General features: G+C 37.9%; 1 protein-coding gene across 9 annotated transcripts in view; it reads left to right on the forward strand.

Moving 5' to 3' along the window:
- Positions 1–15715, forward strand: part of ZBTB20 (zinc finger and BTB domain containing 20) — a 762522-nt gene that overhangs the window by 581722 nt on the left and 165085 nt on the right. The window lies entirely within an intron of this gene.

A 15715-nucleotide genomic window follows, 5' to 3' on the forward strand; every position in this document is an offset into this window, starting at 1 on the left:
GGAAGTTACTGTCCCATTTCTTTGATTCCCATCATAGCAAAACTTCTCAAGAAATTTCTATAATCACTATAGACACTCTCCATTCCTGTTCTCTAATTCTGTCTTCATCCTTCTAGATTAGTTTTTGCACCCACCAGGCTAGTAAAACTGTTCATACTAAGGTCACCAATAACTTCCACATTGCTAAATCCATTAACCAAATCAGTCTTCATCTTTCCTGATCTCTCAGCATCATGTTACATGGTTCATTATTCTTTCTCCATTAAGGTACTTTCTTTACTCGGCTTTCAATCCACCACACTCTCCTGGTTTTTTTCCTACTTCACAGGCTATCTTCTCAGTCTTTGCTAGTATGTTCCCATCTCTCTAACACATAAACATTAGTGGGTCCTAGAGCTAAATCCTTGAACAACTTCTCTTTATCTCCATTAACTCCATAAATATTTGCACCCAAGCTTATGGTTCAAGCTTGTATCTGTAGTCTTGGCCTTTACCCAAAATTCTAGGTTCACATATTCAACTGCCTACTCAACATCTCCACTGTATGTCTAATGAGCATCTCAAACTTAACACACTGGAAAGGGAATTTCTTATTTTATCCAACAAATATATAGTTTCCCCCATCTTGGTAAATAACATCTCCATCTTTAGGGTTACTCAAGTCAAAAATTTATTTTCTTCCCAGCCCTTTATTTCTCTCACAAATGCAACCAATGAACAAACCCTGCAGCTCTCCCTTCAAAATGCATCCAGGTGCTTACCACTTCTCATCCTCACCACCACTACTACCCTGATTCAAGTTGCTGTTGTTTCTTACCTGGATTATTGCAATATCCTCCTAATTATCTTCCCAGCTTGTGGGCTTATCACTTACAGTCTATCCTCAAACAGTAGCCAGAGTGATGTTTTGCAGTGTATGTAATGTAACTTCAGTCAGGTGATGTCACTCCTCTGCTCAGAACTCTCTAATGGGCTCCTCATCTCATTTGGAAGAAAAGCCAGATCCTTTACAATAGTCCACAAGATCCTAGGCATTCACTTTCCCCTAGTGCCTCTCTGTCCTCACTTAGCACTCCACCCCTGGCTCGCTCCTCTCAAGCCTCTTTCCTCAAACCTACCATGCATGATTTCACCTCCTTTGCACTGGCTTTTCTCACTGCCTTAAAGGCTTTCCCCAGATAAGGCTTGTTTGCTTATCATCTTCAGGTCTTTTCTCAATTTTCACTTCTAAGTAAGGCCTCTTATAACCACTATATTTAAAATTGTAGCCCCTTCCTTTGCTTCATAGCACTCAATCCCTTCAGACATAATATGTTTTATTTATGTATTTATTTCCCCTTGACATGTTATTTATGTTATTGAGTTTTTTTGGTTTTGATTGTTTGTTTGTCTGTTTTGTGCTCGGAGAAATCTCCAGTGCCTGGCACATACAGGGTGTTCAGTAAATATTTGTTGGATGAATTGAAGAAAAGAATGAGTGCTTCTTTCCCTGAGTTTTCAAGTGCTTTTACTAAATGTAAAACATAATATTGTAACATGGGCCACATGATTCTCCATGGCAAAATTTTCTGATTCTTCAAAATTAATTTTGAAGGTAAGAGAGCTTTATGCAGGCTTATCTGGAATATTAGCTAGGCCACTATTTCTGTTCAGTACCCAAAGCAGCAACATCCAAAGCATTTATTAATTTTTTTCATTTGGTAAATGTTTATCAGGGAATATGGGTTTTCTAGACACAGGTAATGACATGTGCAAAGGCTCAGAAACATAAGAGAAATAGCACAATGGACTCTTGCCATATTACAAGTGACAGCTAATGATGTCCTGAGCTGATGCGGTGCAGAGGGGATGAGAGAGGTAGAAATGTGAAAAGCATCAAGAGGTGAAAGGTCACTAGAGTCAAGAAACCTGGTTAGTGGAGACATAAAATACTGTCTACTTTTATCATGCTATAAAGTAGAAAACAATTATTAAAGGATTATATAAGAACAGAAATGGAACATAGAGGACATGGGTTGTAAAATTCCTTTTGTAAATTGCAGACTTAAAATCCTTCATTGTCATAGTGACTATAAAAATATTCAGTGTGTCCACTGGTGACCCTGGTAAAATCATTTGGAAGCTGCTCCCGGATCAGACCCCTAACTCTCATTCTTCCAACCCATGACTGATAGCTGAAATAGTTTGAGGTCCCAAATTTTCTACCTAGTAACCTCACCGTTCTTTTTTTTTTTTTTTTTTTTGAGACAGTGTCTCACTTTGTTGCCCGGGCTAGAGTGAGTGAGTGCCATGGCATCAGCCTAGCTCACAGCAACCTCAAACTGCTGGGCTGAAGCAATCCTACTGCCTCAGCCTCCCGAGTAGCTGGCACTACAGGAATGCGCCACCATGCCTGGCTAATTTTTTCTATATATATATTTTTAGTTTTCCAGATAATTTATTTCTATTTTTAGTAGAGACGGGGTCTCGCTCGGGCTGGTCTGGAACTCCTGACCTCGAGCAATCTACCCGCCTCGGCCTCCCAGAGTGCTAGGATTACAGGCGTGAGCCACTGCGCCCGGCCCTCACCGTTCTTCAATGTATTTTTTTCTTATTTTATACATAAATTGCTAGATTAAGAAATAGTGAAATGTGCATGTATTTGTAAAAGGTAAAGATATAAAGAAAATTAGGCTTTTAAATTTGTAAGTTTCATAAATTAATATTAGTTTTAAATCCAATTAACTGTAAATATTGCTATATTGCTTTCTATGCAGAAAAAGAACTGCTCTGGTTATTAGAATTACAAATGCATATGCACTGGTGATTATTTGAGGGTTGATGAAAAAGCAACAGATGATTCCCCTGTATGGAACTTGGGCAGAAGAGTGAAGGGTGATACTCTTTGCTCATATAGGAGGGAAGAGAAAGTGTGAAGGAGAAGATGAGTTCAGCTTGGCACATTTTGAATATAGGATGCTTTTGAGATATCCAATTGTAATTGTCCAGTAGGTCATTTATTAATAATATAGAGAGCCAGAGGTCAAGAGAGAGCTAACGGCTCAAGATACAGATTTGAGACGTATTTTAAAACAGGGAGATATAGATGTCCAGTGAGCAGTGGACATATTAGTCTGAAGTATATATAATAAAACATTGTAAGATATAAATCTGGACATCAAAGAACTTATAATCACTTATCTTATATGTGTTAGACTTTTTTCTCTTAAATTTACTCCCATTCATCCCCCACACCAACACACATCCTATCCCCAACCTTCCTTTCTATTTAAAAACATCTACAGTTCACCACCTGGACCCTTTACATTGCAGATGTGCCTTGATTTCTGTAATAATTGTATACCTCAAAATTGTATGCAGAGTAAAATTATGTACATGAGATCACACTGTCAGTGAATTGGAAGCTCTCATTACTTTAAGAAACTATGGAATGAGTCTGTTTGCATTATCAACATTGTCCCCCTAATGTATCCATTCTCAAAGTATTTTTGTCAGATTTTCTTTTCTAGACTGCATCATATTCATCTGTTATCATGTCAAACAATTGGGATATTTAAGGAGACCCCGGTTAAACAATGAGAGCAAAGTCATCTTTATTCTTTTTCTTTCCACTAGCAAGAAAGGAAACAGAGGCATTCAGAACTTAAATAATTCCCTAAGGGCCAGCCTTTCTGTAAGTCAGCCATACTACAGAAATGGAACTTTCAGTTTTACTGTTCTCTGAGATTCTCTTTTTTCTTGCCTTGAATTATTTAAAAATGTTTTCTTGCCATACCCCTTTTGTCACCCATATACCTCAATAGGTTTATTTATTTACTTTTTTATTTTAGAATGTCTTGTGTCTGTTCTGTCTCTTTATACTTGAAATCTTCCTGACAGAGGCAGCCACTGAGTGGAAAGTTTATGTCGGTTTTATAGTAGTCGTCGTAATCTCTGTTGTCTCGATTTTCTAGAATCTGCGATCGCCAGGGACTTCTCTCTGCTATGCCTCTTTATTGGGCAGTCTCACTTTTTTTCTTGTGTCTTACCTTTATCTCTCCAGAAAAGCTTCTGCAAAATATGTCTTCCCCACCAATCACAATACAGCACTGTTAGTGTATGCAGTCTCTATGGTAACTGGGATACATGTCACAACGCCAAGATTACTGGAGCAACTATCAGAGTGGGGAAATCAGCACATGCCCTCCTCTGGCACCACAGAAGTTTCCCCATTGAAACTAGATTCAGATACTTCTTCTATTTTCATATGTAGGGCAAGGAAGGTGGCAGAGGTAATGCTATAAACCAGTCTCTCTAAAGGCATGTTATTGGATTTTGATGGAATTCTTGAAGTTGATCATATTTATCATGAATAAAGCTAGACTGGTGTGCTGTTCCTGACCAGACATGGATAAATTGGTTGAATTTGAGGAGGAGGTTCCTTTTTCTTACAGATACATAACTAGTCCCTAAACAAGCTAATTTTACTGAATTAGGATGTATTCTTAGGTGAGCTCAGGGAAATTACCAATATGCTGTAAAAATTATTCACTGGCATTTTAGAGACAGACTTTTTCAGGTGGTTTCCCCAGCAACTGCATTTTGACCCTGGAAGGGCAAAAGGCAAAACTGGCTCTCTCTGAGCATGCCTTACAGTGGGGGCAGTTCTGTTGGGATACGAAGGAAATAAAAATAAAGGACTGAGGCTTTTCTGGTGTGCTTCCTTTAGGACTGAACTTCCTTCCAAATATACAGAGGACTGCACTCCCAGTAGAAACAAAAGGCCTAAAGCAGGGTTTTATAACCTTATTCCTGGTGGCATTTGGGGCCAGATAAATCTTTGTTGAGCAGGGCTATGCTGCTGTGCATTGTAAGAATTTTTAGCAGCATCCCCGGCCCCTACTCACTAGATGCCAGGAGCAACTTCTCCAGCTGTGACAACCAAAATTACGAAGGTCCCCTGGTGGGAGCAAAAATAGCCCCAGGTTGAGAACCACTGAGGCTTGATATAGCTTGAGTAAGAAAAGAAAAGGCCCAGATTATTCATTCAGTTAGTCATTCAGCAGGTATTTATCGAATCCCTGCTCTCTTCCAGGCACTCTTCTGTTTATCAGGGATACAACTATGAACAGAGTCCTGATCTCATGAAGCTTAAATTCTAGTAGATGCATACCATGTTTCTAACCAGCGGGATCCCTTTCCCTCCTTACAACCTAACAGCAAACGCTTCAAGCCAACGGAGGGCTAAGAAAAGAAAAACACAAGTTCATATTTGAAGACTTTGTTTCAGTTTATGAACCTCAAAAATGGTTTTGATTTAAAAAATGAAACTTGGCAAGTGATTAGTTCATATGTTTTAGTTTATAATATGTTTTAATCATTTTGGGTGTTTTCAAAACAAATGGTGAGATTAAGGTTTTTTTTCCCCCCTTCTATTTTTGGACCCCTTCCTCCAGAGAGTCCTTCTCTTGTGTTTAGTTTTGGTGTTCTTAGTATATTTCAAGAATGCTTTTAAGTATTTGAATGTGTGCACGTGGTTGAAAGGAGGTGAGGAAGAAGAAACATAAGACTTCATGATCCTGTTCAAACAAATCCCAATACCACAGGCCCATAGCAGTGTTCAGGCATCGTAACCTCAAGGAAGCCTCCTCAGAAACCCCTCATGAGCCAGTCCCCTGGCCCAGGTAGTCTCCTAGCACTTTTCATATATCCGTATCACTGTCATAATTAAGGAATAGACTGTGAGATCAGTTGTTCAGTTTTACCCTTAGAATGTAAACTCAGTGGGGATTAGCACCAAGTTTGCTCTGTCCACAATTTTACTATCTTCAGCATAGGATCTGGCACACAGTAGGTGCTTAAGAAATATGTGCTAAATGACTGATGGACTGACTGAGAAACCTAGCTTTTTGAGTCTCCTGCCCAAACACTTTTAACCTGTGCACTGCCTATAGATTAGCCTACCCCTGGTCTGAGGCTTCATGGTGTTGATCATTATTTTGTAGACTGAAGTAACATGTTTACTTTCTAGTACCAAGCATTGTTCAAGAGTTAAAAGAGTTTAGAAGATAAATGCTTACAATTGTCACTGTGTGGAGCACAAAGTAAAATTATATGACTTACTTACTTTTCTTGTTTTCTTGTTTAATATCTGTTTCCTCTACTAGAATTTAAGATGAGGAACTTGATCTGTCAATAGTGTTATCCGCTGTGCCTAGAATGGTGTTTGACACATAGTAGGTATTCACCAAATATTTGTTAATAAATAAATGGTAGGCATTCCATCAATACTGTGTTGATTGATAGATTATTTATTAGTGAACCAAAAATGCAGTAACATGAAATTCTTATTCATTCATCCAACATCCTAGAACAGTGCACATAGTAGGCAGTCCATAAGTATTTGCTGAGTAAAAGAACTAATTAGCATTCCAATATATTCAAGGATGGTTTGTTTTTTACTAAGTGCATTAATTTGCTACAGCTGCTGTAACAAAGTACCGCAAACTGTGTGGCTTACACAACAGAAAGTTTTTTGCCTCACAGCTCTAGAAGCTAGACATCCAAGATCAAGGTGTTGGCAGGATTGGTTTCTTCTGAGGGCTGTGGGAGAGAATCTGTTCTATGTCTCTCACCCAGCTCTGGTGGTTTTCTGATAATCTTTGGTGTTCCTTGACTTGTACAAGGATCACTCCAATCTCTGCCTTGATCTTCACGTGGTGTTCTCCTTTTGCGCATGTCTGTGTCCAAATTTCCCATCTTCGTTAGGACATATGAGATTGCGGCCTACTCTACTCCAGTATGGCCTCATCTTAATCACATCTGCAATGACCCTATTTGCAAACATCATCACATTCGGAGGAACTTGGGGCTAGAATTTCAACCTGGAAATCTGGGGGAACATAATAAACCCATAATACTAAAATAATAGAGATCTTCAGATAGTAACATTTTGATGGATGACTTCTATTTGGAAAACATCAGCTTCTCAAAATAACACCCAGTTTTATGATATGGAAATTGATGTGGCAATATTAAATACCATTTACTATGTTATACAAAAATGAGTGTTTATAGAGAGGAAACATGAAGAAAGTCCATGCAGCGTGAATGTAGATAGTATATTTTCCTGAATGGTAAGTAGCCTTGTGTGACCAGATAATGGATTATATGGGAAAGACTGCTGAGAGACCCCAAAGGGATTTGTATATGAAGCAAAGGGCTTGAGGTTTGGGCTTTATTTTACAGATATCAGGGAACCAACCTATAAGTCAAAACTTATTGAATGGTGAAGAGTACAAAAAGGGTGAATTATATTGTATGTAAATTATACCTAAGTGAATGTGACTTTAAAAAGAAAGAATAAATAATGAGGTTGAAGAATGGACCTTGGGGACTAGCAGTTCCAGAAGTTTTTGGTGACCTTGGCACAAAAATGGTTTAATTAGAAGTACAGCTAGAGGAACCAGATTTTAATGGGTTGAGGACTAAATGGGAGTTTAGGAAGCTTGAAGGTGGCAAAAAAGAACCACTGAGGCTTGATATAGCTTGAGTAAGAAAAGAAAAGGCCCAGATTATTCATTCAGTTAGTCATTCAGCAGGTATTTATCGAATCCCTGCTCTCTTCAGGTCTGCAGAAGATCATTTGTTGTTTGTTGGTTTGTTATGGTTGTTATTGTTGTTTATTACTTTAGATGAGGACAGCTAGAGTATATTGGCAGGCAGAAGGAAAATCGAAAATACAAAATAAAGAAGGAGTAACTGATACAATAAGATCTGGAGGAGGCCATCAGTGCTACAGAAAAGAATCTCTGAGATGTTACGGGTGGGTTCAATGACAGACATGCAGTGATGGGAAATACCATTTGATGGCCTCTGTTTTCTCTGTGTAAAAGGAGGCAAGGTTAATAGCTGAGAGTGAAGAGTAAGGGGTTGGTTATAAGGAGTTAACTAGAGTGATAAATGAAACCAGGGAATGAGCAAGGAAACTGACTAGGAGCAAATAAAAAAATTGGAAAGTAACTCTGGAGGAGCACCAGGCTGTACACTTTTGTGATTTTTCTTCAGCATTGCTCAGCAACCTGGGAGCTGCCTAACTAGTGATGTTAAACATTTTTTCATATACCTGTGGGCCATTTGTGTGTATTCTTTTGAGAAATGTCTATTCAGATCCTTTGCTTATTTTTAATTGGATTACTTGTTTTTTTCTATTGAGTTGTTGGAGCTCTTTATATATTCTAGTTATTAATCCCTTGTCAGATGGGTAGTTTGCAAATATTTTCTCCCATTCTGTGGGTTATCTCTTCACTTTGTTGAATGTTTCATTTGTTGTGTGGAAGCTTTTATGAAGTCCTTGTTTTCTGGAACCACCTATGTCCCAGTAAGGAGGCCTGCCCCTACTACACATGTCTTTTGCCACAGATCTCAGAGAAACCACAGGAAGTAGACTGAATACATGAGAGGGCATATTCTGGATTCAGAAACATAGCCTGGTGGTCAGGGTTTCATCCCCAACTTGCCACTAATTTAAAGCAGCCATCATTACCATTATCACAAAATGCTAATCCTTAGGAAAAGAAGGTTACCTGTGCATATAAGAGTAGAAGAAATGGAAACCTCCCATGAGGTAATGGAAATAATCTTGACAGGAGGCAAATGTTTTTACTTTTTGCCTCAGATTCCAAAAGTGTACTGATGTTTCCCTCAAGGAATGCTCTTTTACTTCTCTTATTTTAAGAATCTCAATTTATTGTTAGTCTTCAGAGCTGGCACCCTTCTTTTGGCCCTCTTTTTCTTTTTCTGTGTTTTCCCTTTCTCCTTGCTTCCTCCTATCTTTAGGCATTGAATGTTGTCATATGTCTCAGTAACTTTCTCCTACTCAATGACCAAATAAAGTATTCCCATAAGCCTAGTATTGGATTTTTCCCCCCCAAGAAGACTGGGCTAAGAAGTTGGTACTTGGTTAGAGAACACTTTTAGGTACTTTGCAGAAAATAATGTATACCTAATCCCATATGCTCTGTGCATTCAGATGAACCTGGGTGTCTCTCTGTGGTATCCATAAGGAAAGCTCTGCTCCTATGGGCCCTGTCTCCATATGTCAGCCTAGCAAAGTAACCAACCGTGTTATTCACTGTGAGATACCATGCTCTAGTTATCCTTTACTTGCTTGAGTGGGTTGCGATGAATATAATACACAGGGTTTAGTGGTTCCTAAATCCTGTAAGAATTCCTAACCTCCTTCTCTTGATGTCATACATTCAAAAAATGGCTTTGAGGAAATTTCAATAAACAACTCTAAAGAAGTCCTCTTTTCTTTGCAAATATAAGTCCTTGTAAAATCCCTTTTTTCCCTTTTTTTTCCTCCCCCTGATCCTATTATAGCACCAGCAATGCTAAAAACCAGCTGGTCTGGAGATTAATATGACCAGACATACCATGAATTTTTTAAATCTCAAAAGTCCCAGTTTCTCCTTCTTGGTCAATCAGATATAGATTTTTTATATATATGCAGTTGTTATCAAAAGTCTTCTCTAAATTCTTTTTTTTTGGGGGGGGGGGGTCTCACCATCTCCTAAAATTGTTCCTGAACACTTCTTTGTTATAAAGAGGTAGAAGAAAAAACCTGAAGAATGGAAGAGAAAGAAGTATGAAGTGATGGAAGATAGGAAGAGAAAGTACACTAGGAAGGAATAGAAACCAACGAGGAGATGGAAAAAGTAGTAATTTCCCTTTTCCCTAGTCCCCTTAGTCTGCTTTTAGGTTTGATTTTGCTATGTCCCTTACCTAATGTCCCCAAATGACCTCTTGCTAGCAGTTTGTTCTACAAAAATATTCCTTTCACTACTAGCAAATATCTCCTACTTGCCCAGCAGGTTGAAATCTCCTTTCCCAGCATCTAAACATTCTCCCCAGCCTGCCAAGCCCCTAACCTACTGACCCAGAGGACATGGACTCACTGCCGTTCTACCCACCCCCACCTCATGCCAGCGTGGGGAGTGTTAATGGCTGGGCTGATGTAAGTCTGAAAGAACTTAGGCAATAATTTGGTTTTACTTGATTAACATTCAGAATATAAACAGGTAAACTACATGTTGAATTCATTAAATTCTTCCTCCACTGTTTAGAAATATGAAAACTGAATTTTTTAAAAAGGGATTGATTGGTGTCATGTACCTATTCACTTCTGTTTATGCAAAATAATACTAGTGTTAACATGGAAGTAGAATAATAATGGTATTTATAATTTCATCTCTACTGTTTATATAAGATGAAAATGTCCAAAAAGAAACAGGGAGAGAACATTTGCTTCTCTGTATGTACAATAAATGCTTCCATTTTTGTTTATAAACATATGAAGAAGGAAAAACAAATTTAACAAATGAGGATGAGTTTGTGTTCTTTATACCATGTTCACTGACAATTACCTAAGGTAGTTAGGTTCAGAAAATACTAATATATACTAGAGAGAGTACTTCCTTATAAAGGAACATAGGGACTAGAAGCATGAACTCTGTTAAATCCTCTCTGAGACTGAGATTATTTGAGCAAAATTATGGTGCTCTGTTGAAGGCTGAAATTGTTCTATCACAGAGAGTAGCGAGTACTATAAGACCAGTGATTTGTAATTTGCCTGTAAGTTGAGATATGCTTCTGAGGGGCTAAAGCTCCATTAGTTGTTACAAAAAAGAAAGAAAAAAATAGTGCTTTGATTAGATTGTAAGGACTCATTTCAAAAACTTAAATAGTTCTGAGCAAACTTTTATAATATCTTCCAGGCTGTTTGAGAAAGAAAATGTAGGTGGGAGTGGAGAAGGGGTTTCTTATCTATATAAAAATGAGCTGAGTTGATAATATAAGTCACAAAGGGTCAGGTCATTCATGAAGGGTTAATGGATATCACTGGGCAATTGAAAAAGAGCAAATAAGGAAGAAGAAGAAGAAGAAGGGTTGTTATGGGGAGGTCGTTATATTTATGCTAACTTGTCTAAAGTGGGCTAATAACCTCTCAGTGATAATGGAGACAAAAACTCACCAAAACATACATTACAGTGGAAGATTCCTGAGGGCAGGGGTGGAATCCAGGTGACAGAGTAATCAGTAACAGGCTCTGAAAAACTGTCTGTTGAATTAAGGAATAAATACATGGCTCCTTCTGGGAAATACTTTGCATGTTCCCCCTTACATAAACTGATTCTCAAGATAAGTTCAGAAACTTTATTAGGCTTTTATGAGAGAGCTGAAGTTTAACAAGGGCATTAAGTCAAGAAGTTTAATTAATTTATTCCTTTTAATCCCCATTCACATTCCTATTCCTGTCCACCCCCATAAGCAACCATATTTTATTGTCCGTTGGACCAATTTTGCATGGAAGTGTTAGTGAGGAGCATACTATATTGGGCCTTATAGACCATGGTAAAGGCTTTAGAATCTCAAGCAGCAGTGAGTCTTAAAAATTGCAATGGACAATAGTCTTTGAAATCACCACAACTCTGTTGTTTCAGAATGACCAGATGAGGCACTTCCAGCCAAAGGCTAAAGGCACAGATGTAAGAGCTTGATTTAGGCTATATGTCAAATATGATATTCGTGATCAGTATAAATAAAAATTAACTATGCCTCATTGAACCTTCCTTTTCTCTGTATTGGGCCAGTTTTACCCACCGGTTTATTCCCGGTTGGCAGCCACACTAAGAGAAGCTTAGGGAGCAATACTAAGTGTGTTTTAGAACTGCTATACGGTCTTCAGTTCCAAAGCGTTGGATTTAAGCCACTTTAGGAATTTTAAATATTAGGTAGATTTCCCCTTGTACTAACTGTCCACTGTACGAAGAATTCTGGAATTCCTGGGCATTTAATAGCATGCACATAAATCATTTTGCAGAGAAAGAGAGGTTGAAAGTTCACATAAGACATGCATGCTCTCTAACCGAGTCCTACCAAAGTGAAGCAACTTGCCACACATACTTTTGAAAATGGGAGAGATCTGATAGTTTGCCTAAGATGAGACATTTCAGAAGAGGTCATTTTCTTATCCACTTATGTCAAAATCTTTAAAACTCTGAAGCTATATACTAGTAGAATCAAGGGAAGTAGCGCAGAATTTTTCTGGTCATTTGCAGAGATGACAGACTTAAAATCAGATGACTTGAAAGCTTCTAACAAGACCTAGAACTTGTCTGGCTCCATTTGTCTGGCCAGGGTGTGTTTCTGTGATTTATCCGTGGAGATTTCTAGCAGAGCCTTATACTTACTGTCTAAATTAATGATATTTCTCTCTTTTTTTTTGTCATGACAAAACCACTCTATATTATATACATTATGTTAAAGGGGGGTTTTGTTTTGTTTTGTTTTGTTTTAGCATGTGGACATATTTTGGAAACGCTGTTTCAGTTTTATCATGTTGACAAGCTGATTCCATTGAATCACCATCATCATGTTCACTTTTTTTTTCTTTCTTGAAAAGGTACAAAACAGTGAAAATCTTAAAGTTTTGAAGTGCATTCACTTTGGCAAAAATAAACCTGGAAATACATAAATGTATTCTTGAAATGGAAAAAAAGATGAGTTCTGTCATTCTTCTCCTTGACCCTTCTTTTGAAACTGTTCAGGATAGGGAGGGAAACAGTAGGTTTCCCCCACACATCTTAGAAAGATGGGATTTTTAAAAAAATGTTCTGAATATAGATCAAACTTCTATACCTCAGTATTTATTAATATTATGTATTATTTGTCATTTAAAATGGACACCACAAGAAGTGGAGTGAATGACATTGAAAGAGTTTCATTCAAGGATTTTTGAGTATTTTTGTACCCTCAGATAAAATGCTATTTGATGATGTTTTAGGGTCACAAAGCTGTTATGAATCAGTGTACATACATCCCTGCTCCTCCCCACACCATGCTCTCCTCACTGCAAGGAAAAAAATCACAGGATCGTGCTGCTGCTGGGTCATTTAAAGCATTGAGTGGATGTGTGAAATGAGAAAAAAAAGCTCAGTATGGGGTTAATTAGCTCTGTGGAGTTGTGGGTGGGTCACTTCCTCAGGACCAAATCATGCAGGAGGAACCGTGCATGTGCAGACTTACAGAATTAAAAGAAGGCTATGAACCCCCAGACTCTAGGGCACAAATTGATTGCCTTTGGAAACAAGAAAGGAACCCTTTTGTGAAGTGAGTACTTTGGGCTTCATTGGTCAGAGACGAATGGACTTCCCTTGAAGTACCTGGTGCAGGCCACTGTCGGATACTAAAACTGAATCCACGGTCTGAGAAAGCCCTGGCAAATGTGGCACTTTTAAAAATTTACCTCTGCTGACTCTTTTAAAAATCGTATCTTGCTCAGTTTCTCTTAATGTGCCTTATTTTCTAGCTCTCATCTTGGAAACAACATAATTTCTTTCTGAAAGTATGGGTGAATCCTTCATATTTTCATAATTGTGTTTCACGGTGTTTCACAGACTGCTGTGGGTTCCCCGCCTGCCGAGATCCACTCAGCCATGGTTTGGCCTGAAGGATTCCCACTAGGTTGTTTACAATCTAATCCTTGAAGTGGGAGGTTAAAGAGCAGACAAAAAACATTCTCAATTCCTAGATCATTAATAGGTGAATACGAGAATTCAGATATTAACAACGAAATCTCACAGGCCATGATTTCTAGGGCAGAAGGATATTGTGGAAGTCTCCCCGAGCATATGCTAACAGAGAGCCGGGAACCAGTGGAGATTAGCCATGAGGAAAACACTGATGACAAATATTTTAATAAAATTTCAGTGAAAACCACTTGTGTTTTTTATGCTTCTACCTAAAATACTCAGATGTTAGTAGAACACTTCATAGAGTGTATGGACAGTGAGCCACAAAGTATTTGCAATTTTTGAGAGGAAGAATACATGTATGATGTATGCATGTATATGTATATGTATATATCTTTATTTGAAGTAAAACTGTAAGCAAAATTGGCTTCTTGAGGTGGGGAAGCAGACCCTTTTAGCAGTATAATTGGAAAACTTGAAGAATCCAGGACAGAACCCACCACCACCAGCGCGCACACACACACACACACACACACACACACACACACACACCACCAAATACCTCCCCCTTGTTACCTGTGAAAAAAACCTGAATTTGTCTCTTGTAGAGACAGTTAAGAAAATGCAAATTTCCTGAAGAGGAAGTATTAAAGCAATTAAATGAATACATTTTTAGCAAACTGAAAGCAAGTTGTGGTTGGGGAGGATGGAGAACTGACTGAGAGTGTCCCCAAAGAAGCAGCCCCAGTCACATTTTCTTCTTTTTCTTCTACTACCTGATGACAGGAATGTGGCTGTGGAAATAAGAAGGGATGGAGAGAGAGAGGCAGGGAATAAAGTTTTATGAATTCTAACAATCTATGTCATCAGCTTATCGTGCCACAGCTTTTCAAAATTCAAGGTGCTGGTTAGCTTGACACCTTCACCGTGCAGTTCATTCCTGTCATTTGAAACAGCATAAGCAATGGTTACATGCACAGACCATTATCCTAGTTAGGTTGTCGAAGTTAGCTTAATGCTGACTTTATTTTCTGGAGTGATACTGAACAAAATGTTTCTTTTGAAAGGTCTCAGACCTCTATCCTCCCAACTCCTGATCATAATAATAACCAACCTTAAGAAGTCATTAGTGAAGACTAGAACGGTATCCTGTAACAAGTCAGCTATGATGAAATTGGCATAGTTTGTCTCTTTGATTCGTGTTCTTATGGAAATAATGGGTTGCAAAATAAAACTACATTTCTCTCTCTCAATCTCTTTTTGTAACCAGATCTTCTTTACAAGTTACATTGGGACTGAAGTTTGTTCTGTATTTTTTTTTCCTTAACAAAGGTTGAATAACATTCAAAGGCTTTAATAGCCAAAGTCCATCTTTAGAAATAGCTTTCTTCTATAATGTACTGCCAGTTTCTTATGTGTGTGTATTTTGACCTTCCTGATGCCTTTGCTATGGGCTGCCTGTTGATTGGTACATGTTAGTGTTTTGCTTATAAGAGTTGGGCAATAGTTCAGTGATCCAGTCCAAATCTGGGCCATAGATAGAATGGGCTCATCTTCTATTTAAGAAATGTGGCAAACTGCTTTAAATGAATTTGGTTCAGACAAGGTCATTGGAACTGTTAATCTAACCCTGTGTGCTGTATGTAATGAACACTTCTGCTGAGCTCCAAAGCTGCAAGGTAAATAGACAAAAAAGCCTGTTAACTTGCCACCCCTGTTAGAGCTTCTCTCTGAGTCTGTTATTAGATCTACATGCTTAATCATATGGGGCCCATTTTGGTCATTTAAAGGAATTGTTCACTGGTTCTCCTGATGTCTTTGAAGATAGTCCTGGAAGTAATAATAGTGAGTTCTTATCTTATTTTCTGGACTTTTTTCTAACTTTTTCTTTAATTGGAAATTGAATTTATATGCATATTCAATACCAGGTTTATGAAATATTCAGCAAATTTTTTTAGATATGAAAGAATTAATTGTTAGAATGTTTTACTCTAGCTAATCATTATGTTAAAACCGTGGTAGATTCAAGTACATTTTTACTCAATTTTATTTGTGTTATATGTACTTGGCAGATTGAATCCATATGTAAATACCATATATACTATTTTGAATTTAATAATTTATAGACTATATTATTTAATCCTCTTTAAACTGTAGAATGTTTTACTGAACTGCATTGTGATTCTGGATAATTTTTAGGG

Source organism: Lemur catta, chromosome 1, assembly GCF_020740605.2.
Source record: "Lemur catta isolate mLemCat1 chromosome 1, mLemCat1.pri, whole genome shotgun sequence".
NCBI classification, from domain to species: domain Eukaryota; kingdom Metazoa; phylum Chordata; class Mammalia; order Primates; family Lemuridae; genus Lemur; species Lemur catta.